Below are 26394 nucleotides of genomic sequence, written 5' to 3'. Positions count from 1 at the left end.
TTGTTTATTGAATTAAACCCTGGAGATGAACAAAGCAAGCAAGATGAAAAACAGTCAGCACTCCACTGGGGGTGGTCAATAAGGCAAAGCTGGAGAGGAGATGGATCAGAAAAACATGTGGGCAGCTGGGGAGACAAAAGCATTCCCAAATGAATCTTCAGCATGTGGGAGAGAGTTTTGAATGACCCAAGATTCAGTGAGATAATGACAATTATTTCTATGAAATGACCATTGTGTCATATAAAATATGATACAATGAAAACTAAATTTGCACTTTCACACTCTTTATTTTCTTAAAACCATGCAAACAGAAATGTGAGACTATGAGACTTCAAGGAAACTGTAGAGTCAAAGTAATTTGATTCTAAAAACAGATGCTTGACAGGAAGTTATATTTAAATCAACCATCAATCTATCAGGACATAATTTCCAAATTTAGTAATAGATAACCTTTCCATTTTATCCTCCCAATCACCACATGCATAGAATCATACACTTTATACTATACAAGGTGCATTATTGGATTTTTAACTATATAAATACCTGGAAGTTGTGTTTCTTCAGCCCAAGAATTACATTTTAAATATCAAATATTCCTCAAAAATGAGGAAGTGTTAGTAACCCACACATATTGGAGGGTGAAAAGTTAAACAGTGGAAATAATAATGCTGGTCTCAGCAGTCCTACAAATATGCAGCTAAATGCTCTCATTTATAGTATATTTGGGCAGGATACTTTTGTGGAGTACATGATATTTGAACATATCTGTTTTGACTTGGGAAAATTTTATCATGGTCTAAAACTCAAACCTTCAGACTTTGCATGGGTTTTCATAAAAATCAAAATAAATTTTAAAAATATATAAGTAAAACATGCTCACTGTCAAACGTTCAGACTATAACAAAGGTATAAAGATAAAAATATTATGAAAAAGGTACAAAGAGGTAAGTGATAATCACTATAAGCCCACTACCCACAGATGACTTCTGTCAATGTGTCTCCTGTACATTCTTCCAGAATTTCTTTTCTATGAATAAATATATATTTGGACACATACTTCTCATTTTTTAAAACAAGTTCATGCCATATATGCTATTTTTTAACTATTATTTTGACTACATAATCTATCATGGGCATTTTTCCATGTAAGGTATAGATTTATATCATTTTAAATGGATGTATAATATTCCACTGTACATATGTATCATAACTTGAAATCAAATCCCCAGAGACATATAGTTTGTATCTCTTTTTTAAAATCATAAAAATGCAGCCATGAACATCCTTCTACTATGTTTGCATACATACCCAAAGATTCCTTAGAGTATTTTTGCAAAAGTGGGATTGCAAGGTAATAGAAAGAGACATACTTTACATTTTGATACACATAGCTAAATGATCCTCCATAAAATTGGCACCAATGTATACTCTCATGAACAGGGCATGAGAATGCCTAGCGTTTTTTAAAAAATTATCATAGAGTAAAATTTACTTTTTTTTCCTTTGGTATACAGTTCTACGGATCTTAACACATATAGATTTGTTACACCACCACCATAATCAGGATACAGAATAGTTTCCTCTCCCCAAAATCTCCCTTGTTCTATTTCTTTATAGGCACACCTCCTCCCCACATCTAAACTCTTGGCAACCACTGATCTATTCTCTGTCCCTACAATTTTTTGTCTTTTCAAGAATGTCATATAAATGGAATCATAAAGTATGAAACCTTTTGAGATTAGCTTCTTTAATTCAGCATAATGCTTTTCAGATTTATCCAAGTTGTTGCATGTATCAATAGTTCTGGTGGGGTTTTTTATTGCTAAGTAGTATTTCATTACATGGATATACCATAGTTTGTTTATTCATTCATCCACTGAAGGACATTTTTTCCCAGTTTTTGGCAGTTATGAATAAAGCTGCTATAAACTTCACATATAGTTTTTTGGCAGGAACATAAGTTTTCATTTCTCCAGCATAAATACCCAGGAGTGAGATTGCCAGGTCATATGGTAGGTGTATGTTTCACTTTACAAGAAACTGCCAAACTGTTTTCCAGGGTAGCTGTTCCATTTTGCATTCTCCCCAGCAATGTATGAGAGTTCCAATTGCTCCACATCCTTGTCAGCACTTGGTATTGTCAGTATTTTTTATTTTAGCCTTTCTAATAGGCGTATATTTGTATGAATATGCCTAGTTTTTCATCCTTTTATGAATGTTCTTATCAGTCTTTATGTCCAATTTAACTTATTGTTTTGATTTATATTTTCTTTGTACTAATAAGATTGAGCATCTTTTCATGTTTATCAACCTTTTTTTATCCAAGTGTTTATCTTTTTCTTATTTGTTTTTTAAACCAAGTGTTTTAGCTCCTTAACTGTTATATGTGTTGTAAACATTTTTTCCAGATTGCCGTCGTTTCTTTTTTACTTTGTTAAATCTATAAATCTCTTCCTTTGGGGATTCTGACTTAATGTTTACAGATTCTTTCATCCATTTCAAGATTACAGAAATATTCAATCAAATTTCTTCAAGCACTCACATAAATGAGTAAACGTTCTATTTTATTGTTACCAGTCGCCCTCACCCCAGCCTGATAGGAAGAGCTCAGAAGTTGGGTAAGGGTCAGGACAGTCATCTTATAGTCATTGTTTAAAAAATCAAAGCTTTTTTCAAAAAGTGTTTCTCTATCAGCAGGGATCCATTTTATACAACCACATCAAAACATTATGTAAAATATTCTGCTGAGCTTTAAGGTAAAAAAGCCAAGATATTTCACAGGTAGGGAGATTGTTCTGATTCTTTGGGGAAGGACAGACGTGAGGCTGGACACAGACTCCCCTGGTGAAACTTTGCTAAGAATTCCATTTCTTTTCCCCGGAGAGCAAAAAATGACCTTTCTAAAAATCAAGAGTTAACTACTAGAAGTGCTGATTTAGATTCCACACACTCCAAAGAACAGTTTTAGTGAGTAAATAGGATTAATGCTGAGCTAAGCAGAAGTGGCCCCAAAGGTGATCTGAAGGATGAAGGTAGAGGCAAAGGGCTCCAAGAATGGGGGTAGAGTGCTGGAGAGAACCAAGGGAACAAACCACCAGAAGAGGAAAAAATTAATATGCAAGAGAGTAAACTGCACAGAGGAAAAGAACACAGTAAAGACAAACTGCAGTGAGCAAGGAGTCTATAAGGATCTGCAGCAAAGCAAGTGTTGGATATGAATGCACTGCCGTGGGAGATGGTAAGCCCCACGACAAAGGAGAAGAGACAAAAGAAGTTGAGGGGCCTGAACCCCGCTGAGCCACGTATCCTTGATGGGTCAGCAACTGTTTAGGGAAAGAGTGGAGCTCTCCTGGGAGCAGAGGCAAGGTGTGTAATCAGTTGTAATTTTCACTCTGTAGTAAAAGCAACGAATGCTTTGTCTATATTTTATAAACAAATTATGCTCAAACGAATCCCATTTTTAAAGACTCTGTTTAAGAACCTCCAATGCTCATTAGCTGTGTCAACAATTCCAAACTCCTGTCATGTCCAGGAGAGGAACAACATATCCTCCTACAAGTTTTACCTGCACACCTGCCTTACTTGGATGAATAAAAAGGGAGGATTTCATGATTGGCCCTGAAAATAAGGATGTTATTTGTATATATATTTTATTGTCACTATCATCATCTTTAGAGTGGTTGCTTCATTCATATATTAGTATCCTTTCATCATCAAATAGTCAAATATTTATAAAGTGTCGACAATTTGTGCAAACCAGCCAAAATACATGAAAGGATTGAGAAAATTATCAGAATAATTAGAGCCAAAATAAAGTTCTTTACATAAGATTGAAGACAGAATCTCTGAATGCCCATAATTATCTAATGGTGGTAACACTTGCTTTAGGCATTTTTCTCGGTAAACATTAATGGAGCACCAGCTACGTGCCACCCACTGTGCTAGACTCTACATGTTCTGAAGGAGCTCATAGCTTAGTAAGTAGGGAGGGAGAAAGCAATGACAATATTACCTGAAACAAGTTATGGTGAAGGGATAAGCCAGGTATTGAGGAAGCAGGAAGGAGCGACATTACCACAATAAGTTTAGTTAACATCTATGATTTCATATAGATACCAAAAAAAAAAGTTTTTTCCTTATGTCCCCTCCACTTCTAATTTGGCCTGAAATATAGTTAACGACGCTCCTTTCTTCACGTGGACGGAAACATCCTTGCTCTTGAAGCAGTAGAGTGATTAAGTGTGAACACTCTGAAACCAAACGGTCTGGTTTCAAATCCCAGCCTTGACCCTTCAGTAGCTCAGTGACCTTGGCCAATTATTTACCATCTCTGGGCCTCGGTTTTCTCATTTCTAAAGCAAGGATAATAACAGTACCTGCCCCACAGGTTTGTGGTCAGGATGAGTGAGTTAATATATGTAGAAGTACTTGGAACATAGCTGACAAATAGTCAGCATTCAATAAATATTAGATATTATTATTACTAGATTGTATTGGCATATTCAGAAATTAATAATATGCTTTTAAAAGTTTATTTTTCATCATGTGCTTTCCCACTGACCCTCTGCTTAGACCACATGTGATTTTTGTTTTCTTTCAACAGCCCTGCCGGGCCCCGAGGACAACATCCTTCCTTAAAAATTACTTCTGAAGTGGAGCAGCATGTGGCTGTGTGCGACTGGTCTTGTGTGATCACTGTCCAGCCGGGCTGCTCGTCAAAAATGAACGGACAGTTCACAGCCAGGTCAGCTGTGCCACCCACAGCAGAGCCTGGGCCGGGAGAGGCCACTAACTTGGAGCAGTCTTTCTGGGGCTCCTAGATTATGGCCCCCTGGAGATGGACTTTCCACTCTCGAAAGCAGGGACACCATGAAATCACATCTCCACTGGAGGCATTCCATTTCACTTTCTGAAACAGCAATCTGCCAACACTGTGGGGAGTAAAAATAATAAAAAGGTGTCAGTTGTAAAGCATGGGAGAGAAATCAGAGGCCAGACAGGGAATAAGCAGACAGCTACAAGAGGCACTTTTGGGTTCGTTCCAAACTAACCACAAATGGGTGCCGTTAGTTGCCAGTTTGGCAAACTGTGTTTCATGCTCAAATTTATGATCTACAATGAACTCAACAAAGATATGGTGGCTCGAGGACAATAAAACATCAATTTAAGAGTTGTCTCTCAAACATTTAAGATAAAGCCCCAAAGTGGGCATTTATGCAAAAGCTGTGACTGACACTCCTCTTCAATTTCAAGTGTCTGACCATACCTGGCATTTTATCCAAGAGCATTGTCAGAGAAAGAGGATCCCAGCCCGTGGAGATCCACTTCTGAACTCCAAGGCAGGAGCCACGTGATGGGACATTCTCTAGGCCTCCGTGTGTCCAAGAGCACTTTCTGGAGAAAGAACTCTGGTTATCTTAACATTAAAAAGAACCTCAGGTTTCATCTTACCCAATGAGATCATTATAAGATGAAGGAAACTGAGGCACAAAGGAGTCCAATGACTTGCCCAAGGTTATTGTTAGTGATAGAGCTAGAGCCCAGGATAAATGACTCCCAGGCTTTTTGTCCGACAGGTTGTTTGAATCACGTGGGTGCCAGCAAGCTTATAGCAAACATCACATAGCTGAATAGCCCAGGTTTCACCAGCTGGTGAGTACAAAGTAGATCACATGAACAAAGTCTCCCAAGCTTTGTCAGCTCTGTACCTGCTCATTCAGGAATTTATCCCCTTCCCAAGGGCTTCCTACCCAGAGTCTTCGCTTTGTCCTGGTTGGGAACAGTCTGCAGCCCACCAGACCCTTACGGGAGATGCGGACTCTCCATTAGTCCAGCTGCCATGCCCTGCCCTGGGTCTTCCCAATATTCCACCAAGTTCTGCACATTTTTGCAGACTGGCCTCTAAGCCAAAATGAGCACTGTGGTCTGGGGGCCAGGGCTGGGGCCAAGGTGGGAAGGAGGGTGCAGGGCATGTGTCGCTCATTGTGTGCTGCCTTTGGCCACCTTGGTCCCGAAGCAGGACTGCGTGTACCGCAAGCCTTCTCAGTCTTTCATGAACACAGATGCTGTTACTTTCCCTGACGCTATTCCCACAGGCACTCACAACCAGCCCCTCAGTCATGACGCCGAAGTGATGGAAAAGTTTGAGGTGACTATCCAGACAATTCTTGCCTTCCTGTCCTTCCATGGTCTTTATCTCCCCTTACACTTCATGAAAGGCCTCTCCACCAAAAACAAAACAAAACAAAACAAAACAGGAGCAACAACATCCAACACCTCCTTCCTCAATCATCAAAAAACAAAAAGTGCACACATGTATTTGTTTGAACTTGTACAAAGAGGTCTTTGAAGGAAGTAATTCCCTAACCCTGAGCACCAGAAGCATCTGAGTCCCAGCTCTGTCTCAGAGAAGATAAGCCTTTATAGCTATTGGATCAGATCATAAACTGATCATAAGCTTAAATAAATCACTTGTGCAATGGGGGTGGGGGTGGGGGTCATTTCTAAGCAGTGCCTGCCTTAGTTTAAGTTCCTTCAGGAGTAGAAGCTGAGAAAGAAATGGGTGTAGGTACCATATTTGAAAGGCAATCCCAGGATGCACCAATGAGAAAGTACGGAAAGTGAGACAAGAAAAGGAGAAACATCAGTGAAGGGTAGGTTATCAAGTATGAGCTACTAGGGCTCGGTCTTGCTGGGAACTCTCTCAGAAACTGCAGAACTTGCCTCAGAATCAGATTCAGGACCAGGGTGGAGTGAATGAGGCACTCAGGGTGCAAAATTTAAGGCAGCACTCACTCTCTAGGCCAGCCAAGTTCAAGTCATGCAAAAGCAGAGTCAGCCCTGCTCAGAATCATTCCGCTGGAGGATGGGAAGACTGGAGCATTTATCCACAGAGTCCCATCTCCCATTGGTTAAGAATCGCCCCCTGCCCCAGGAGTGTTGATGCCCCTGCACTTCTGGGCTGAGCCTGTCTGAGGCTCTGCAAGCTCTGCATGGTGCCAAGAAAGCCCTTAGGCAGAGAAAAAGAGAAGCAGGGGCTCAGCGAAGCTGTCCATGCTCTGTAAACTGTCTACAGTAGCTGCCAGTGAGCATAAGTGAGCAGAGGGGACAGAAACAGCATCAGCTGCATCTGCTACATGCCCTACAAGTACCAACAGTATCTTGAATACACATCAAAATTATGAAACTCATGTGCAGACCCCAGTATTGCTAAATATTTGGGCCTCCTATGACTCAGATAATCTCTCAAAACTCAAAGTAGGTTGAAGGCAAAAACATTCTGCACTTAGAGGTACAGAATTTAAATGCTACAGGTAAGATTTCAGAAATATAAACTTTAGAAAATTAATACAACTTGTGGCATCACTTGGGTCTTGATAATTTCCCTGGAAGAAAGAGACCTTTTTTTTCCTATGTCCTACTTTGCAGGGCTTTGGCACATACAGTGGGTCCAATATGTAGCTCAAAGGATAGGTATATATACACCTACCTTATGCAAAATTCAGGGAGGGAGAAATTTCTTTATCTACATTCTTTCTGTTCCTCTTTCAAATCAGAACTTGGCCTCAGGGAAAGGAAGGCTTAACAAAAATGCAAAGAGAAACAGAAAAAGATTATTCATGTCTATTTTTTCCCCAAAGTTTCTCTTCAAATTCAACTGAACTATAGTGGGCACTCAGTCAGTAAGTGAGTTAATAAATTAATTAAGGAAATCATTGGACCAGGTTATTATAATAGTGGACTGACAGTAAGAAGGGATTTAGACACTAGTAAAAGAATTTTGTAAGGATTAGGGTCTCAAATTTGCAATGCTGGAACTGGACAAAAGGGAGCACTGGGTAATAACTGATGGTTAGCAGAGGGGGGCCTCTGATGCATCTTAAGTGTGAGCTGATTGGAGGCCTCTAAATGGAGACTCACAGCTCTCCTGTGTTGGGTCACTCCACCTAGCTCTTTCTTGGTTGACTCTTTTTCTTGGTGGAGCACATCCTCTAGTAGCTTCTTGAGAACACATTGGAAGTAAATTCTTCTCTTTGATCCAATGTCTTGAAATTTCACAAAAATGTGCCTTGGTGTAAATTTTTTCATTCATTGTGTTGGACACTCAGAAGGCCCTTTCATTCTGGAAACACAGACTTCAATTCTGGGATGTTTTCTTCTATTTGATAATGCCTTTCTTCTTCTTTCCTCCTCCTCCTTTTTTATATTCTTCTTTTTGGTTCTTTTTCTGGAAGTTGCTTTTACTCAGATTTGGACTTGATTTTCCCATTTTCTTGCTTATTTTTTCCTCCTATTTTTAACTCATTTATTTTTTGTTTTACTTTAACTGATATTTCCACAATCTTATTCATAAAACTTTCTACTTACTTTTTTATTATTGCCTTCATATTTTTAATTTCCAAAAGATTTTTTGTCCTCTGTTCCGTTTTTAGGGAATCTTATTTTTGTTTCATAGTTGTAGAACTACTCCTATTTCTCTGAAGCTACTAACTAAAAGGTTTATATTTAAACGTTTCTCTTACCACTGTGTTGGTTTCTCTTTTCCTTTGAGTTGCTTTTATCTCTTTTTGTTTGTTTGTCCATCTGTTTCTTTTGGAGATTCAGCAAATGGACTGGTGGATTTCACTACATGATGATTGGACCTGGCCCTAGGGATTGTGTTTGGGGGACTCCAAATGATGTATCACTAGTTATTTTCTTTGGGGTCAACCAGTTTCTCTAGAAAAGAATTCTTTAATCTCTTATCTGGAGAGATATAAGCCTGGCTGTTGACATTCTGAGAGTCTTTCTTAAGGAGAGGGCTGCTAGTTGCTAGGGATTAGGGGAGTAGTTCTCATCAGTTTGTAGACTTGCAGTTAATCACCCTTCCCCTGGGCCTGGTGTTCCCAAGGTTGGCACCTCTAGTCTCCTTACACAGTAATAGGAGAACCTGGATTCTTGTGATGAAAGGAGAAATCCGGTGATCTACTGCTCTTTGTGCAGACTTTTCAACCAATTTCCTTGTATTTTTGGCCTTACCCCAGTGCTTTATGCTTTTAATTCTTGAACCTTTTGGAGAGTTTGCAACTCAAATCAGCTTCCTTCTTGCTCGCTAGCCCCTTTGTCAGCACATAGGTTTTATCTTTCTCCTCTCTAAGTCTGTTACCTTTCATCCAACAACTTTCCATCTTCCAGAATTTTGTTAATATCTCTCTCCTGCTGTCATCTCTTTCTCCTTGTAAATTTCTGCCTTTTTTATTTTACAGTTGTGTTAGTTTGGGTCTTCTGAGAAGCAGATGTCAAGATTGGATTAGACACACAAGAGACGGGGGCGGGCGGGGGGTGCGTGGAAAGGGAGGAGCAGAGCCTTCCAACTGCCATGGAGGTTAGACGCCTGTGGAAGGAAGGAGGGAAGGAATTGAGGATTAAGTAGGAAGAGTCCAGGACTACATCATGGTTCCAAGAAAGATTTGACCAGGCCAATGAGGAGCCTTCAAGCCAGTGTCTCTCACTGGAGGAATCTCATGTCTCACAGCAATAGGCTTATATTAGTACCCCACCATGCACCATCAGGAACAGCCCACAGAAAGTGTGGCCTTGGCATGAAGGCAGTGGTGGATCTAGAGGAGTAGCAACTGAGGCTGTTGGTGAGTTATGCTCCCAAGAGCAGGAGGTCTGAAGAGCACATTTTCATGGAAGCCACAGCTGTCATTTTGGTGAAGTTTGACAAGGGAATGGAGATAAATGTGTATGTTTAATCTAACATATTTAACAGGAAGTCTAATTGATTCTCAACAACTATAACATGCCCTCCATCCCTACCACTACACTAAAATTGTTCTTGGCCTAATTTGTTTCAAAACTCCAGGTTGCTAAACACAAGTGTGATATTTTAAAAATTGTTTATTACTAATGGCCCCACAGAGCAAAGTGCAAAGGGGAGAGAGGACAAGATAAGAAAAGAGATAAAAGATTGGGGGATGATGGTACCAAAGAAGCTGCAGAAAGAGGCTTATGCAGAGAGAAGAGAGAGGAGATAAAGGAAGAGAAACTTTGGAGAAAGAACAGAGATGGGTAAAAAGGATTTTCACCAAGTTTTGCTAGGTGGTATGCAATTACACTTCTACCGCCCCGCAAAATCTTCAGTACAATTTCATATTGTTCATTGATGATATTGGAGTTGATTTTGAGAGCAATTTGGGATACCCCGTTGCCCTGAGATTAACTTCATAGAGGGTGTAGGAGAAAACAGAGAATGTCAGGGGCCCAGTTGTCTCAGTTACCCAGGGGCCTCTTCAATTTTCAAGTTATTTGACTTCTCTACAGCCTCTATTATTGTTCACCTTTCTCTTCTCGAAACAGTCTTCCCTTGGCTAATGCCACACTTCCTGGCTTTCTGGCTACTTTCTTGACTTATTTTACCATCCATTTTGTGGGGTTCTCTTTCTCTTCCTCATTCTTTAAATATTGGTGAACTTCAGGGTTTCTTCTTGGCTTTCTTTTTACTCTGTCCACCCAAGTCCACAATTGCCATCTATAAATTCAATATGCTGATGACTCTCAAATCTTGTTCAAAGCCCAGGCTTCCTCTATGAGTTCTAGTTACATATCCAACAGCCTATTGAATAGCTCCACTGAATATCCCATAAGCACTCCAAACTCAAAATAGAATCCACCAGCATCTCATTATCTCGTCCCCCAAAACCTTTCCTCTTCTTGTGTCCTATATAAGAGTGAATGGTATCACTTGATTACTCAAGGCAGAAACCTTGTTCTTACCCTTGACTCCTTTCTCTCCATCCCACAAACTAACAGTTAATCACTAAGTTCCATTAATCCTAACTCTTAAGATCTCTTGACTTTATCATTTTCTTTCTACTCCTATCACCACTACCTTAACCTACTCCATCATCATCCCTTATTTGGATTACTCCAACAGCCTTTGAACTGGTCATTTACTGCCAGTCTTACCCCCATCCCTCCTCCATACTAAGTTCTTTACACTACAGCCAAAGTCTTTTTTATAAAATGCAAATCTGATCATGTCACTCCCTACTTAAAACACTTTAATGACTTGCCCATGGCCTGCAGGATAAGGTCCAGACCCCTATAATCATTTATAAGGCCTTTCATAGCCACCTCTCCAGCCTCATACCTTGTCACTCTTTCTCATACTCTACATGTGGCTCTACCAAATTACTCGTACTTTTGTAAACTTGCTCAGTTCTTTCTTTCTTTCCTCTACATGTACCACTCTTCCCACCATGCTGCCTCCATTCTCCTGACTAATCCCAACTCACTCCTCAGGAATCAGATTGTATATAATTTCTTTTAGGAAGTCTTTCCTGCCCCCGACCATTGAGTTAAGGGTTAATCCGAGGTTCTACCAAGCCCTAGTGCTTACTCTTTCTACTTAGTACTTTTCACATTGCATGGTAACTGTCTGTTTTCTTGTGGCAGTTTTAAAACATGTCTGCATATTGACACTTGTCCAATGAAGAGGTGGAGTCTAATTCCCCTCCCCTAGAACATGAGTGGGCTTTTGTCACTGCCTGGAGAATGGAATGCACCAGAAGTGATGCTGTGTGAGTTCTAAAGAAGGTCAGAAAAAGCCATGCAATTTGTGCTGGTTTCTCTTGGGATACTCATTCTTGGAACCTACTCCCCATGCAGTGAAGAAGTGGAAAGACTACTCAGACAGGCCACATTTTGATGTTGTGGCCCCAGCCCCAGCTAAGATGTCAGCCTACAGCTGGCATCAACTTCCAGAGAGTGAGCAAGCTGAAATCAGGTGATTCCAGCCCCCAGCCTTTGAACTTCCCAGAAGACATGGAACACAGATGAGTTGGTGCTCTGAACCCTGCCAAAATTAGAGATTTATGAGTAAAATAAACTATTGGTTTTGTTTTCAGCATTAAGTTTGGGTGGCTTTTTAGGCAGCAGTGCGTACTAGGAACACTTGTCTGTTTTCCCAGTATACCCTTGAAGATAAGGACAGTGGCTAGTTAACTAATGTGTCTGCGGTATCTGGCATATAATAGGTGCTCTAAATGTATTAAATGTGGATGAAAGAATAAAAGATAGTTCCAGCTTTTAAAAAGCAAATTCAGAGGAAGAATGAACTTCACTGAAAAGATGGAAGCCATCTTTGAGATTTCGGATTTGTTTTGAGGAAAACAGGTACTACTGACATAAGTCCCACAGCTAAAAGTGGGTTTCTGCTTCCTGCACCATTTCACATTCATGGGAGAAGAAACAACACACCCAGTCTACACTTGACAAAAGGTTTGTCTCAGTGTCCTTAGCTATAGAACTCAGTTGTCCAGAATGAGGAACACTACATCCTCCTAAGAGTCATGGCCTCAGAATGTATGAATATGAGCCTGAGGAGCAATCTGTAAAATATTCCATTTACTCTATATAAAGGGGGAACCCTAAAAGACTGTATAAAATTTAAGAGCTGCTAATCAAAAGCAGGATCCTTAACCACTCCCATAGCTTTTGGGGGCCTTTCTTTGCTTTCTTGGGATAACTTATAGCTATTGCCTGTCAACTCCCTTCCAAGAACATCACCCCGCCCCTTCTTGGTCTATATATAAAATCTTGGCTTCCATTCTTTACTAAAGACTCTTTCCATGAATATGTCAGTGGTTATTTGTGTGTGTGCGTGTGTGCGTGTGTGTGTGTGTGAGTGTGAGTGTGTGTGTACTAGTAGCAGCTTTACAAGTTAACACTTTTGGTAAAACTGGCAAAAGCACCCTATCTATGCACTATCTCTTCATGTAGTCTTTATTTCACACCCAAAGGCGTCTCCTCTGAGGAGAACCGCCACGTCCAGGTTTCAGTCTGGCCAAGGCCAAGCCAGACAGTCATGGCTCAGTTGGTTACTGAGTGCCTCGGGGAGTGTCTGAATGCTTTCAGCTCACACTCAAAAATGGCTACGGGGCGGGGGGCGGCCCCGGCCCTGGCCCAGTGGTGCAAGCAGTTAAGTGCGCGCGCTCCACTGCGGTGGCCCTGGGTTCGCCGGTTCAGATCCCGGGCGCGTACCGACGCACCGATTGTCGAGCCATACTGTGGCGGCGTCCCATACAAAGTGGAGGAAGATGTGCACGGATGTTAGCCCAGGGCCAGTCTTCCTAAGCAACAAAAGAGGAAGATTGGCAGATGTTAGCACAGGGCTGATCTCCTCACCAAAAAAAAAAAAAAAAATGGCTACAGGAATCCCTGAAGATTTTAGATTTGCCTAAAAGTCTGACCAGAAAGAACAAGAACTGCTGCTAATTGGAATTCATAAGGGTAGCTGCTTAGTGAGTCAGTGTATCACAGAGAAGGAAGTTACATATCCCTCCTGAGAAATATCTTTGGCAGAATTTTATCATGATGACTTAGATTCCAGGATTCACTAAGAAGGGATGGGAGGCTGAGTGTTCCCAGATGGAAGAAATGACACTGCTTTAGAGTCAAATGTTCAGCTCTTCTCTGACACCAATCAATATGTAATTTGATTCCTATAGTTAGTGCTAATGCAGTATAATGAAAATACGTATATACATATATTCAGCTTATTAGGTTAATGAGAATTGAATAAGGTTCAGAATTTTATTTTGTTTTCCATAATCAGTCAGAAGATTTGTTCTGGGTCCAATTAATACATTATCTTAATTCTTTCTTCACATATTCAGCATGCATTTGGAATGCCCCTATGTGTCAGGCACCGTGTTATTCACTTGAGAAACAGAAATGAGTAGGGCAAAGTTCTCACCCTCAGAGAGTTTGAAGTCTTGCAAAAAAGCTAAACTTCTGAGGGAAAATCTTAAGAGGATTTTAGAAGCACATAGGATCTTTGATTTTTTGGTATTTCAGTAAATCACTGAATGAATAGATTTCAGTCTTTATAAGCACATAATAGGTATACAACAAAAACATTTCTTTAATTACCAAGCCAATCACAATACCTTTTGGCCGCTGTTCACTATCCTCCTGCGTGGGCTTGGGGCATGGACAAACATTAGCAGTAGCTGTACCCTTTCTTCAAGTTAATTCATATCCGGACAATGAACAAATAAAGCAGATAGAAGTGGAGCTGCTCTGCTTGAAGTGTGAGTAGGGAAGGACCCCAAACGTCTTCTGATTAGATCTCCCCTCTCACACACTGCAACCCCTAAGAAAGCTTTGCAAAAGCCCTAGGATTCCACAAGGTACTGTTTGAAAACCATGCACTGAGCAGATGCCCAAAATTCCCTCCAGCTCTGAAAGCCCGTGCAGGTGACACTTAGTCACTTCACTGATAACTCAGTGACTCTAGACTCCTAACTTCACTTCTCAGGCCCTCAGTGGGCCAACTTGCAGCCACAATGCCCATTTGCCCCCTCCAGATTGTGAGCTCATTTTGTGTAGAAACTGGGTTTATTCAGCCTTGCATCTCTCATTCCTACTATGAGGACCAGCACTAAGTATGTGACAAGAGTGAACACGGAATGATGAACAAATGTGCCTGAGGACAAATAAGATTCTCCTGGGGGAACCACTGTGGGAGGAGGCGGAGCAAGAGTATACACTGTTATGGACTGAATGTTTGTGTCCCCCCAAAATGCATATGTTGAAATCCTAACCCCCAATGTGATGGTATTAGGAGGTGGGGCCTTTGGGAGGTGATTAGGTCATAAGGATGGAGCCCTCATGAACAAGATTAGTGCCCCAATAAAAGGGACCCCAGAGAGTTCCTTCACCTCCTTTCTGCCATGTAAGGAGACAACAAGAAGATGGCAGTCTGCAACTTGGAAGAGGGTCCTCACCAGAACCTGACCATGCTAGCACCCTGATCTTGGACTTCAATTTTGAACTTCCAGAACTGTGAGACATACATTTCTGTTGTTTATAAGCCATCTAGTCTGTGGTATTCTGTTATAGCAGCCCAAACTGACTAAGACACACACTCTGATCGCCTCCTAGCTACCTACTTACCTGGACATGTATACATACAATACATGTGCATGCACACATGCAAGCACACATACACATACACTTGCACATGCACACAGGCACACCCCTAGGCCTTATTCAGGACAAGAGAGCAACAGCTGTAGAATGCCCTATTGACTCTTTCCCTATTCTAAATAACTTGTGTTCTAGGGCTACTTCCTACACATTTACTTATTAACTAAACCCCTAGGAAGCTGACTTATTCTTATTCCATCCTCTTTTTTACTTCCAGCCTTTTCTCCTTTTCTCTTATGCTCAGAGTAGACACTCAGTACATGTTGATTCTGTCCCCCTATTCTTCCTGTGATGGGATCTTCAGGCCCCCATCAACTCGATCAGATCATCTGGATCTGCTCCAGTTTGTTAATGTCTTCCTAAGATCAAACATGTGGTTCTAGAAACAGTACTATCGTTGGTGTGACCATTAGAAAGTACCGTGGGATGAGCATTTCCATCTCACGTGGACACTATTCTTCTATTATTCAGCAACCATTTTATACAGTTGACTCACATAACATTTGAAATTGACTAAAATCTCCATGTCCTCTTTTCATGAACTAACAAGAAGTCAATTCTCCCCTATCCTATACTTGTGCATTTTTTTTTTTTAAAGATTTTATTTATTTTATTTCTTCCCCCCCAAAGCCCCAGTGGATAGTTGTATGTCGTAGCTGCACATCCTTCTAGTTGCTGTATGCGGGACTCGGCCTCAGGATGAACGGAGAAGTGGTGCCTCGATGCGCACCCGGGATCCGAACCCGGGCCACCAGCATCGCAGCGCGCGCACTTAACCACCAAGCCACAGGGCCGGCCCTACTTGTGCATTTTTTAAGACACATGCTTAGGGCTTTACATTTGTCTTCACTACAAATCATTTACTACTCTGGGGTGTTGTTCCAGTCTGCTTTTTTTTTCTTCTTAAAAAAATCTTGATTTTGATATTCATTGTATTCAGTATCTCTCAAAATACTGTGTAAAGGCATGTACAAATTTCATTCAAGTTATTGATACAACTGGGGAACAGTTAAGAGTCCTATGACATGCCACAATATACCTGTCTTGAGGTTGCCCTTGGCCCAGTAGCTACATGTTTAACTAGCAACAAATCTACCACATTACCATTCAGGTGAATTTTCTCCATCTTGTCCTCAAGGAAACACTTTAACCTTACTGAAATCAAGATACACCGATTTCACAAAATTTCTCTTTTCTATCAGTGTCAACACTATCATTAATGTGAACAAGGTTAGTTTAGCGTGGCTTGCTCTTAGTAAACTCATGCTGTTTTCTTTGCTGTGTGCTTACAAACCATCTGTTCCACCATCTGATGCCAGGGATTATACATCAAACCCACCACTTTCATGAATTTATTTTTTCCTATCTTAAAAGTTAAATTTATTAAATGCAGAACTGAATTTTGTTTTATTTTTATTAATAAAGCATAACAGATTTGGGTAAGACTTTGTATATAATGCATTCACAAATAAAAATATATATTAATGCCTTGCCAGGACCTTGATTTTATCACAACTTGAGAGTTGAGAAAATACGGGGATCTTGTGCATAGGTGGCCCCTGTGGGTCAGCACACCACTATCTCCATCACTGTGTTTATATGGTGTTTCCCTCGATGCCATTCCCTGCTCCTCTGTCTAATACTGGTCATAAGCACAATGGCAGAGTTGAAACCAGCAGGCATACACAGCGGTTTGACACAACTGATTTAATAATTGGCAGGGAAAGATGGGCTATGTAATAGAAAGAAGGTAACTACACTAAGATAGCACCAGCCAAACACCAACTACCCTAGTCCAGCATGGACGCACAATAAACCCTACCAATGAAGATGGAGAAGGCAGAAAGCTGCCTAAATTTTACCCCATCCTTACCCCCAACAGGTAGTGTTAATTCCATGCTTCATGGAATTGAACAAAACAAGCCCTCATCCTCAAATCCATTTATAAAAAACCAATAATAGCCAAGGGGAATTCAAGGTAAAATCCAGCTCTGTACCATTAGTTTTTATATTTATTTGTTCTGGATCATGAAGAGCAAGAGAAGGATAATGGAGAGTAAGACAACTAACTCATGCTATACCTCCAGCTGGTCTGCCTGCCTCATGGAGTCTGTGTGGGCATCTAAACACCCCACAAGCGCTGGTTTTCCTTTGCATGCCTTACATGTTTATGTTTCAGGACTTGTATGTTCCCTTATGTGAGAAGTTGACCTTCAGACATGAGCGCCCTTAGAGTTTTTCTAATTTTTGTGGGCCTACCTGGGCTTCCCACACCCTTCTGATCTGCTCTGTTTCAGAAAAATCCTAATTGAACTCCATAGAATGAGTTCTCTTTAGTTCAGACATTGTTTATAAAATTTCTAGAAAACATTGCCTCTCTCCTAGACGGAATATTAGAAAACAAGTCTCTTCTGTGCAGTCAAACTCACTACCATTCCCACGCAGGAAATAATTGCAAAGCTACCCGCAACATTCTTAAGCAATCGAGGGTGAGGACCAAGAGAAAGAGAAACAAAAGTTGCTTCAATCAGGAAAAATATTTTGAGAAGCATTAGGAAAATGTGAGGAGTCTGGCACAGTAAATTTATTTAACTAGAATATTTAGGGAATGGGCTCTAGTTTTTCGTTTTTGTTTGCTTGCTTTTGTTTTAAATCCTCTAATTAAAAAGTTGCTGTTACCGTATAATCCCATTTGCACTTCATTCTGGAAAAGGCAAGACTACAGGGACAGAGACTAGATCACTGGTTTCCAGGGATTTAAGGTGGGAGAAAGGGTCGACTACAAAGGGGCAGCACAGGGTACTTTTGGGGTGATAGAACTGTTCTGCATCTTAATTTTGGCAATGGTTGCATGACTCTACGCATTTTTCAAAACTCATAGAACTGTACACTAAAAAGAGTGAATTTTGCTGGATATAAAAATAAATGAAGTGAAATTCTAGGTTGCTCTGCAACGTAGGAGGAAGACTGATGGACTGGGATTCAGGAGCCCTACGTTCCACTTCTGCTAGCTCCATTTCCCTTTCTAGCACTGGAGACAAAAGCTATTTTTGCTTTTATTCTTATTACTAGAAGTCTTCCTAAAATTACTTTAGGAGATGTGCTTGTCTTAGGAAGCAGAACACATAGGGGAAAATGTCAACTTTCTTTGGCATGGTGCAAGTCTTCGGGACTTCAGGGCCACGTTCCAGGACACAGAAGGGTAACTACCAGCATGGCATTGCAGCCCTTCCCAGATGAATGCTCTCCCTTCCCCATCCTCCTCTGGTGCTTTGCACCTCCACAAGCCATCATATTTTAATAGATTTTACTAAAGTATTAATGCATTTATTTATTCACACATTTCACTGTAAGCAAAATGAACTTATATTTCTTATGCACTTAATGTTCTTAGATGCACTTAGTGAGTTTGATAATCAGGCTCTGGAGAGAGCAACATATGGCTGTTTGTGATTAGATTCAGCAACACAGAGATGTCTATACTGAGTTGTACATAGTCTCTGCAGCTTTCGGCTCTGCCTGTGTCCCCTGTAAAAGCTCTTGTGATAGAGTAGGTGTCTCAAACAGAGGATCCAGAGAAATCCTCCTATCGTAACAGGCTTTAGTGTATATTTTTAACTCCTGCATTGAAGTGCTCTTTGTAATAACAAATATTTCTTGTTATGCTTTTTCAGGCTTGTTAATAATTTGCCCTCAGCATTTCTATGTGATTAGTCCCAATGCATTTTTATGTGTCTCATTTTCATGAGTGTCTCATTTTCTCTCTTTCATCAGTGTTCTCTGTCTTTAGAGTTGGTCTCCTGAACTATCTGATAGTTCTATATTTCATTAGTTTTTCTTATATGACTTTTGGGGTTCAAAAATTTATTAAAAATTTATACAGCTCAGCCATTTAAGCTTCTTATAACTTTTAATTATGTAAACTGATACATAATCACTGGATGGTAACATATTGGTTGACTATAGTTATCAAGTGAAACTTTGCCCAACAAACCCTTGGGGTGGCATGTCTAAGCATTATAAATATATGTAGAAAGATGCAGTACTTATCACATTTTGTTTGTTTAAGTGGTACTTAAGTTCCAGAGTTTCTGGCAGAGACTCTAGACCTCTACAAAATGGGAGGAAAAAAGGCTTCCAGTCAGGAGTTATCCTTGGCTCCTCCTTCATCATCCTTCACCTCCTACTGGTTGTCATGTCTTGTCAATTCCCTCACTTCTCTGCCCTACTCATTATCCCCACTGCCCCTGCCCTTGAACAGGCCTCCACCTACTCTATTCCTGGACCACAGCTGCTGGTCTAAGGAGCTTGGCACATAGAAAGTACTCAGTAAATATTGGATGGATGGATGGATGGAAGGATGGATGGATGGATAGGAAGGAAAGAGGGAGGAAAGGAAGAAGAGGAGAGGAAAAATGGAAAGAAGGAAAAGAAATAAGGAAATAATTCCTTCTGATATCATGTGGATAGAGAACTTGCAAATCAGAAATGACCATGCTGTGAAGCATTTAATTTCTCAGCAATCTAAACAGGAGAATGAACCAACTCATAAATTTTCCCCTCTCCCATTCACCAAGGATTCAACTATCCATGTGGATGGTTGGCATTTGATGGTTAATAATACTTTACATTCCACCAACAAAAGGTCGAGAAACAAATTGTATTCTCACATGGTCCCCTGGGAAGGTGATGAGGCATCAAGTGCCTTTTGTTGACAGCTCTCTTCCACCCCCTATACACATGGCTGCCCAAGTCACCATAACCCTCAGTAACTATTGCCTTTTTGGGTGGAAACTGACTTCTCACATTAAACTGTGTTGATCATATCTCTGTTGACCAAGAAATTTTTTATCTAAACTGCTACCATTTATTTCAGTCATATGATACTAGAATTTTATCATGTGTATACAGGCAAATGCTTTTTGGCTTTACTACTTATGGGAAAAAGCCCCATAAAATGAATCAAGTTTACATGTGGGTGGGTGTTATTAGCTTCGGGTACTGCCTTGGTGACTTTTGCTTGGAGCTCTATACTGTGGTCTAAATAGGGACTCCTTTCCCTTCCCTGAGTGCAACTCTACCAAACAAGCTATATCTGGTTTTTTTGCCCAAGGAAAACCACATGTTTAAAACCAACTAAGAAGGTAAAAAGCCAACTGCCCATGGCAAAACCTTAGCAGACTGTTCCTAAAGACAGAGATGCTCTTTCCTACCACCTTTAGCCAAAGCGGGTAGTGAATGCCCGCTGCATGGCTGGGGGTGCAGGGGAGCAGAACCTACAGTCCTGGGCTCAAACAATTCCAACAATCTGGAGGTTGTAAAGGAGTGAGCAATGACCATGCGGCCAAAGAAGAAGACTGAACAGCCTGCACAACTGGTACTGCTTTAGTTTATAAGCTCTACCAGGCAAAGACTGTGTCTCTTTAAAACTTATTTATTAGGTGCGCTCAATAGACTACTGTGCAAGTGTAGGTGCCTAATTAATAAACTTTGCTGATAAATGGAAAAGCATTCCAAGGTCATACACATCACTTGAGAATCCAGGAGGACCTATGACTCAAGGTATAAAGGTGAAGATGGTAAAGAGCCAATAAGTCCTATGAAGTATTCATTCCAAGTGCTCTTGTTTTGGGGGAAAAAAAAAGATTGGATACATTTTTCAAAAGCCAATTATGACAGTGACTGTGTACTACCAAAATAATAAGAAAACAAGGATTAAAACTTTTTAGCCAAATTGTATTTTCACAATTAAATATCTTCAGCAAAGCAACGTATAATATGTTCTCTGCAGGTGGATCTCTTGCCATTTCAATACTTTAAAAAATGATATAAAAAAGCATCTTTTCTTTTTCTTTAATTAAGATCTAATTGACATATAACATTATATGAGTTCAGGTGTACAACATAATGATTCAGTACACGTATGTTTTGTGAAATGATCATCACAATAAATCTAGTTAACATCTATCACCCTATATTGTTACAAAAAACTTTTTTCTTGTGATGAGAACTTTGAAGATCTACTTTCTTAGCAACTTCCAAATATACAATACAATATTACTAACTATAGTCACCATGCTGTACATTACATCCCCAGGCTTTATTTATTTTATACCTGGAAGTTTGTACCTTCTGACCCTCTTCGTCCATTTCACCCACTCCCAAAATCACATTTTCTAAAACTGAAAACCAATTGCAGACAGAGAGAAGAGACCCTCGTTCAAGAATATGGCTCAGCTGCCATCCCACTAATATCTGGGATTCCATTAGATTAATTTGCCCATTTTGATTGCAAGATGCCTACGAAGAGATGAGGTGTTTAACGCTTAAAATCGGAGCTTCTATCTGCATCCACCACAGATCAGTAGTGGAGAGCCATGCTCTTAGCCTGCACCTGCCCTGCTCCTAGAGTAAGGATGCTTAGCCAATTTCAACTCCTCAGTGCAGGCTAACCATGTTATCTCCACTAGTCCTACTGTGTTGCAGGGATGTGGAGACAGAAAGCTGGGCAGATGGCTGGCAGCAAGACCCCTACATGCCTTAGTCCTCAGTGCCAAGGGATCCTCTAGAGAGTGATGGCTCATTGAATTGAATTATAAGGGAAACTCCAAAAGTTATTTGAAAATGTAAGTTTAACTTCAGTTCACCAAACAGGTTAGTCCGTCTTTTTCTTTTAATGGACAATTTCAAGAAATAAAGAAATAAAATGTTACAAAGACATTTGAAGCTCCCTCCAATTTTATTTCCTTCCTTCCCCTTGAATTTGATGTTTATTAATCCTATATATGTTTTTTATACTTTCTCTACATATGAAAGTGCCCATAATTAATAAGTAGCATTGTTTTGTATGTTTCAAACTTTATATAAGTGGTATCATACTGGCACTGTGCACATCATTCTGTAACTCGTTCTTCTTGCACAAATTATGTTTTTGCGATTTATACACGTTGATAATGCTGTTTTAATTCATTCATTTTCACTGCTTTATAGTATTCCATTGAATGAATTGATTACTTATCCATTCTTCTCTTGAGGGACATCTTCATTGTATTCTATTTTTAGCTATCATTATCATTGCTATTATGAACATTTTCCAACATGTCACTTTATGCATATGTACAAGAGTTTCTCTAAAATATGTGCCCAAAGTGTACTTGCTTTGTAATCTTGACTTTCGTGATATTGCCACACTGAACCAATTTACACTAATCTCAGCAGTAGATGAGAGTTTCTGTTGCTCAACATCTGTGACGATGCTGAATATTATTGGTCTTATTAATTTTTCCAATCAGAGAAGTGCGAAACTATGTCTTCTTGTTGTTTTAATTAGTATTTCCCTGATTACTGGGGAGGCTGAGCATCTCCTCACTATCTATTAGCCATTCAGTTTTCCTCTTCTGGGAGTTGCCAGGTCATATCTATGTTCATTATTATATCATATCAGCACATTGTATTATTGTCTTTGTTTTATTGATTCGTAGTAATTAAATGTCCCTAATATTAATCTTCTGTCTCTTTTTGAGCTGCGAATGTCTTCTCAGTGTGGGCCTTGCATTTTCACTCATGTTTTCTAATGTACAGAAGTTTTGTTTGTTTGTTTGTTTACTTGTTTTTAATGTAGTTAGGTTTGCCTATCTTCTCCTTCATGGTTTGAACTTTACATGGCTTCTTTTTTTTTAATTAATTTTATTTGTTTATTTATTTGCTGAGGAAGATTACCCCTGAGCTAACATCTGTTGCCAGTCTTCCTCTTTTTTTTTGCTTGTGGAAGATTAGCCCTGAGCTAACATCTGTGCCAATCTTCCTCCACTTTATATGTGGGTCATTGCACAGCATGGCTGATGAGTGGTGTAGGTCTGCGTCCGGGATCTGAACCCATGAACCTGGGCCACCGAAGTGGAGTGCACCAAACTTAACCACTACGCCATGCAGCTGGCCCCTATGTGGCTGGTTTGAGAAATCATTTCTTAGACTAAGTTCTCTAATTCTTAGAATTTATTTACTTATTTATTTATTTTTGTATGTTGAGAGATAGAGATCTTTTTTTTTCATGTGATTAGCCAATTATTCCAAGAACCATTTACTGACGAGTCCATCTTCTCCTGATGATCTATCACAGATGTCCCCATATATGCACAGGCCCTGTTCTGTTCTCTATTTGCCTGTTACAGCAATAACATCACATTGTCTAATTACAACAGTTGTATAAAATGTCTTGATCTCTAGTAGGGCAAACCCTTGATATCTAGTAGGGCCCCCACTTTATTCTTTAAAAAATATGTTATTCATGAACCACTGATCTTCCACATAAATTTTAGAATAAGCTTGTCAAGTCACACACAATCTCTAAACACACTAAATATTTATTTAGTGTATGTAAATATACAAACACTAAAACCACTACAGAGGATTTGATTCAGGTGGCATTCAGTACATAGATTTGAGAAGAATTGATAGTTTTATATAAAATAGAGTCCTTTCATCCATGAACATGATGTAGATATTCATTTATTTAAATGTTTTCTTAATGTTTTTCAATAAAGTTTTATACTTTCCTTCATTAAAATCCTGCACATCTTTTTTTAGATTTATTCTAGGTTCCTGATGTTTTTTTGTTGCTACTGTAAGTGGTATCTTTTGTCGAATTGATGTTTGTCCTTTGTTGTTGGTGATAGAAATAAATTTGATTACTGTATATTGCACTTATTTCCAGCTGCCCTCTCTTAAGAGTGTTAATAATTTGTCTGTAGGTTCTGTTGAAATTTTCTTGTACACAATAACATTGTCTTACATCTTATGCTTTCTTGTCTTACTCTGCTGCCTGACTTCATAAACTGAAGGCTTAACAGAAGAGTTGATAGCCAGAAAACTTGTTCTGTTCCCGATTATAAAGAGAATGTTTGAGAATTTGGGGAAAATTTAAATATTACCAAATGTCACAAGTATTGCTTTCTCCTCTCTTTAATGTTTCAGAATGTATGGAGGGTTTGTTTAGAGCACAATAGCTGCTCTAGTCATCTCAAAAATCACTATACATCAACGATTATTTCCATTTTTCGGTATGCCTATTGCTGGGCTCCTCCACACAAAGAACAAGTAAAAAATCATACATCTTATCAATTTTTGGCAAAGTTAGCCAATTTTATATTATCCACAAATGCCACACTAAACAGATTGAACGCGTACATAGTCACAAAACTCAGCAGGCTTAAGTTGAGAAGTCCAAAATCAAGGGAAAAAAAACAACTATTCTGCATTCAAGTTCTGAACTGACTCCCTTTGAGGCCTTTAAAATGTATTTGTTTGCAAAAAACAAAAGGAGTTCATTGTTAGCATGTGGAGGTGGTTTATTAGTGGCTGTAAGAAATCAGGGTTAGGACTTGAAGCAGAGAGTAGGGAAGTTCTTAAATTTTAGTGCCTTAAACCAATAAAATCTTTTATGTCAGTTCTTAACACAGTAACTACTCTGTTCAAGAAACCCACTCTTGTCATGAGGACCTAGGACCCCAATGGCACCATTCTGGTTGTTATTCCTCATGCCATCTGAGCACTGTCACTTTTTGCTTCCCGAAATCAAGAAGCAAAGAGTAGCAGTTTTAAACCTCACCCCTCTACATCCTAGTCAAATATTAGATTACAATTACAAGTAAATTTTAAAATCTGTGCCTTACAAAAAGATTTCAAGTGTGCTACACTTTAAAAACACTTTATTATAAAAGTTAAAACTTAGAAAATTAAAGTAGAAAACTTTTCATCAAATCAACAAATAACCTTTTACTTTTTCAGGATGATTTACTGCAGGATTTCTTTAAACACACTTACCTCTTATTTATTGCGTTGAGTCTTTAGAGAAAATAAGTGAGACTAAACATCAGCCATTGCCACCTGCAAACTAGAAAAGAAAATAAACTTGCTCTTGTCACAGACTAGGTGCCTCCAGAAACTCAAAGGTGGGTTTGGAAGCAATTAAACGTTTTTCCAAGTCATTTCTTTTCCTTTTGTATGTTAAGGAGATGTAACTACCAACCATCCTGAAACTGACCACACCTCATCACAAGAGCTACACCCATGACCTTTGCCTTATTTTTAATAATTTTTATTGATTGATTGATTTTTCCCCCAAAGCCCGAGTAGATAGTTGTATGTCATAGCTGCACATCCTTCTAGTTGCTGCATGTGGGACGCGGCCTCAGCATGGCCGGAGAAGTGGTGCGTCGGTGCACGCCCGGGATCTGAACCCGGGCCGCCAGCAGCAGAGCTGGTGCACTTAACCACTAAGCCACGGGGCCAGCCCTTTTGCCTTATTTTTAATGCAAAGATCTCTCTAGGAGGAGCTTAGGCATAATTAGGTGGAAGCGTGTTCTCCAGCTGAGCCTGTGCAAGTGAATACCCGCCTCTCCCTTTTGAATATTTATTCCCCAACCCAAATAAAAGTCCCTGCTTCCCTTTATTCTGGATGCCATGACTTTGGAAATGATTCCTCATGGCCTCCTATCTGTTACAAACACACTTTACTTTGTGAGACAACTTCCACTGGTGTAGTCTTATTTAACTCACCAGGAGGAGAGCCCACTTGGTTCAGTAACACTCTGACATGGTAGTGAAAACAATTATCTTACAGAAATGTAACAGCTATCTTTCAGGTTCTCATTTGCTAAATCAACAATTCAGAATTTGCGAAGCAGTTACAAGCTGCTTAACCTGAGAGAAGCCTCTAAACGCGCTTAACTATTCCTTATTTGCTTTATGCTGTTTGCTAGCTCAAGTACAAACACGCATAAACGGAAAGACACCATACTTCCCCACTCTGCCCAGCTTGGAACAGAATGCCCGGGATCAGCGCCGAGCAGTCCAGCGACAAAGAGATCTCGCCGCTTTAAGCCGTGGGGCGCCCTCGGGCACGCCCACAAGAAGGCGGGGCCGGCGGGGTGTCTGCTGGGAGTTGTAGTCCCAGGCCCGAACGCTTCTCGATTTGTTTCTTCTTGTTCCTACCGGCCCCGGCCGCCTAGGAACGCTGAGGCTATGGATTGAGCACGAGGCACAATCGGAGATAAAAGGAGAGGATGGAGCACCGCTGATAAGCGTCTGGAAAGTGTTTGGTGGCAGCGCAGGCGGTGCCCATGCGGGGGTAGCCGGCATCTCCTGCTCCGCCAGCGTCTTTCGGGACGCGCTGGAGGGGTCATAGGTAGGGCAGGAGACTAGTTTGAGATAAGATGGCTTGCGGGTGGCGGTTGTTGGCGGGGGGCGGTGTCCGATAATCAGGGGTTTTCTAACCCAGCCTCATCCTGCCTTTCGAGATTCTCCCACCTCCTCCCTTTCCCAACTTGAAGAATTGTAGCTTCTTCTGCCCCCCAGCCTCTCAGTGGGAAGCCTTTCCCTGCTGTGTTGTGAAATCCGCTAGAGCTTCTCAGCCAAGGC

At 40.2% G+C, this 26394-nt stretch overlaps 1 long non-coding RNA gene across 1 annotated transcript; it reads right to left on the bottom strand.

Annotated features, from left to right (window-relative positions):
- Positions 1-25288, bottom strand: LOC147913241 (uncharacterized). The gene is made up of 3 exons (XR_015548968.1): positions 24799-25288; positions 7490-7580; positions 1-4931 (listed from the first exon to the last, which is right to left on the bottom strand). It is a non-coding gene; the product is annotated as an uncharacterized LOC147913241 (long non-coding RNA).
- Between the last annotated feature and the right edge of the window lie 1106 nt (positions 25289-26394).

Source organism: Ceratotherium simum, chromosome 29 (assembly GCF_057802395.1).
Source record: "Ceratotherium simum simum isolate JZ-2026a chromosome 29, ASM5780239v1, whole genome shotgun sequence".
Classification (NCBI taxonomy): Eukaryota; Metazoa; Chordata; class Mammalia; order Perissodactyla; family Rhinocerotidae; genus Ceratotherium; species Ceratotherium simum.
The sequence above is the reverse complement of the archived record's forward strand: the minus strand, read 5'-3'. Positions and strand labels throughout refer to the sequence as shown.